Source organism: Amblyomma maculatum, chromosome 6 (genome assembly GCF_055883805.1).
Source record: "Amblyomma maculatum isolate TAMU_Amacu chromosome 6, ASM5588380v1, whole genome shotgun sequence".
NCBI classification, from domain to species: Eukaryota; Metazoa; Arthropoda; class Arachnida; order Ixodida; family Ixodidae; genus Amblyomma; species Amblyomma maculatum.
In genome coordinates, this window is record NC_139349.1 from 54,098,282 (window position 1) to 54,101,550 (window position 3,269).

Sequence of the window (3,269 nt, forward strand, 5' to 3'; positions counted from 1 at the left end):
TAGCAGGCTGCGGAGCCACGTACAACCTGTGATACTTGCACGTGGTCACTTCTCCTTTCTAGTTCCGAGAATTCAGGAAACTGGGCATTGATTCCTTCGCTCGCCGTATGACACAGCGCAAAGGTGACGCACGCTCTTTTGTCCTGATAAGCTTGCCCCTTCAGTGAACATCAGAATTTTGGACACTGAATCTCAAGCGCCAATGATGGAGGTGGGGTAAGGAACAATCAGAAGAACCTGCTGCTCCCCGGAACTCTTTTCTTCACAGCATGAAGTCATTTTTCGCCGGACTTTCGGAAACCAGTTTGGCTGTAGCTTCCACAGTGCCTAGGCGGGGTACACAATACTTCATTGTGAACAATATGACAGGTCCCAGGGAGCCCAAAATGCGTGCCTCTTTTTGACGGCGAGCACATGGTGGCTCTGAACACACACTCTTCTCAAGACTCCGTGGGATCACGAGTCATTCCAGCAGAAGCGATGTCCTGTTCGGACGCGGAAGCATCGAGTGGTCTCAGTCTTATGCCTATGGGCTGCACTGCCCTTGAGTTGTAAATATTTGTATCATACTCAACATACAAATAGATATGTGCGAGCAAAGTCCTTCGTTGTCACTGCAGGGAACTACCCCCTGTAAAGACGTAATCTTAAATTAACTGACGCGGCAGAATTCTGTTAAGGGCACAGTTCACGACGACTATGCAATCAGCGACGACGTGGAGCTCGGATAAAGCAAGAGGTACGCATCTTCTAGTGCTGCAACAGTCTTGGGCTGCCCAAAAGCAGCAGCGGAGGAGAGATCACGTTAGCAGATTCGCTGGGCCAGCGTTGAGAACAACTATGGACTTGAAAGGTTGCTGCTGCTGCGGTGGCGCCATGTACCAGCTTCGGACTCCATTACGCATGTCAATGATGGGCGACAGCAGCAGGTGCGGCGGCAGCGGTCAACGTAAACCGGCGCATGGTGCTTGTAAGTTCCATTTTTCAAACTTTTTGCTGCCCTTATTGTGGGTTTAAGCCGGTACTTGTTTAATCAGCATGCATCGCAATAGTGAGCACAGTGTTAAGTCCGAGGTTCGAGTGGTCCCAATCTCTATGATCTATATCTCTATATACTGCTTGGAAAACAGGCCGGCACCACTACTGCGAAAGAATTTGTGCAGAAAAAATAGGAGCGATCTTCGGTAACCCGCCCCGTCAGATGTTCCTCGCTTGGCGGCCACAAGAAGGGTGCGGTGCTGGAAAAATGTTCTCCATGCAAGAGAAAGCGCTTGCTGTATCTGCAGCCGCGATGCGGTTCCAACACACTTCCATTTTTTTCTTTTTTTTTTTTTTGCCGCGCCGCTGCAGTTTAGTCGTCGAGGTGTTTCGATCGCTTGCATGTGTATACATTGTGAATGTGTCTATTCCCTCCACATCTCATTTTTCTCTCGTTTTTCTCTCACACAGGTTCCCTCGGAGTATGGATTCAACCACGACGATGACAAAAGACTGCTCGGTTATCCTGCCATTTTCAAACGCAATAAAAAGTAAACCCTGCCTTCCGTTCTCATGTACTAATATCGGTGTGCAAACTGCACCCTGAATGGCTACATGGCCCGTCACAAATATGTCGCTCTAGCCCGAAGAAACCAACATTGCGGAAGCGAGGGCGTCTGTGACCGGCTGACGAAGACAAACATATTTTCACCAAACGTTTTTCTTCTGTATAGGGCGTATGTTAAGGCTGTCTAATGTTGCAGCGGAGGCAGCATTACCACACATATGCCAAACGGAGTCGCTTGCGTTGCAAATAAAGAAAATGTATGTCTCGTATCGCTTCGATAGCGGCGATGTCTTGTGACTAAGTCACAATCAGTCGAAGTGCGGTTGTTTTCAAATTACTAGCGTACCAGTGTGCGCCTAGACTATATTTAGAAGGGCGCAAACATACCCTTCGAAGGAAAAGAACATTATTTTAAATGGGTGTAAAAAACACTATAATATGAATTTATTTTATTCCTCTGGGTGGTAATATTGCCCTTCCAAACAAAGCATAAATATGAACGTAAAAGTGCAAAGTTACGCCCATTCATAGGGTGCAAAGATGCACTTATGGGGTGCTGTAGTAAGCTCATTACGCTGGCATAAATGCAGACCCTGTGAGGGTAAGTTTACGCCTTATGATTAGGCATAAGCTTATTCCAGCTGGGAGCAAACATGCACCCGATTTTAGAGGATATTTTTGCACTTTCATGGCCTAACCTTTAGTCCTTCTGAGAAAGGGTAACGTTACTCCCCAGTAGCATATACTTGCACTTCACCATATGGCATAACGTTAGCCTCGTTGTAGCGTAAACTTTACACCAGACACACTTAAGCCCCCGTCGAGGGTGTAACTTTGCACCCAAAGGGGCTCCCCAGTGCGTCAGTGGACTTACCCCCCTAAAGGGGTAAGATCACACCTTTTTTTCTTAGAGTGCAGGGCTGTCTGTGCGAACATGCGCTCGGCGTTCATCGCTTGATGAAGAGTGCTCGTCTAATCACCTTCGTGGAAGGAACCCCAATGCACTACTAAAAGTAACCGAGTGAAAGAGAGAGAGAGAGAAGGCCTGGCGGAGAAAACAAAATTTGCGTGGAGGAACCCGTTGGAGCCACGCTTCGCACGCGCGCATCGGAATGCTCTCTCTATATCCCTATCTTTAGCCGCACTGAGGAAATGAGCTCTGAGAGTGCACTGAACAAGTCGGCCCTTAGCCCCTTAGCTGTCTCTCTCTTTGCCTCTCTCGCGCAATTCCTGCAGTGGTGTACCGCTCGCGTGCGCGTGGCTAGCCTTCCATCAGGCCATGAGCCCCCTTTCTTTCTCCTTTTTAGCCTTCGTTTCTTCTTTGTGCGAGCAGGATCTAGACACAGAAGGGGGTATACTTTTGTGACGGCCTGGTTTTTGGTGAATTATTGCTGTGGCAATACAGAGTGCGAGGTAGAGAAGGAAAGATGGGAAGGTAATCAGAAGAAGATGCCGATGTTCTACCATGTCCTGGGGTAACAGTGTGGAGGAGAAATGCGGAGGGGTACAGAAAAGAAGAAGATATTGTGAATACAAAGCTTTCTTTCTTTCTTTCTTTCTTTCTTTCTTTCTTTCTTTCTTTCTTTCTTTCTTTCTTTCTTTCTTTCTTTCTTTCTTTCTTTCTTTCTTTCTTTCTTTCTTTCTTTCTTTCTTTCTTTCTTTCTTTCTTTCTTTCTTTCTTTCTTTCTTTCTTTCTTTCTTTCTTTCTTTCTTTAAATTTAAT

General features: G+C 46.7%; 1 long non-coding RNA gene across 1 annotated transcript; it reads left to right on the plus strand.

The window, feature by feature from the left end:
- Positions 1-465: 465 nt before the first annotated feature.
- Positions 466-1,539, plus strand: LOC146185767 (uncharacterized). Its single transcript, XR_014707816.1, has 2 exons — positions 466-970; positions 1,450-1,539. It is a non-coding gene; the product is annotated as an uncharacterized LOC146185767 (long non-coding RNA).
- The last annotated feature ends 1,730 nt before the right edge of the window (positions 1,540-3,269 follow it).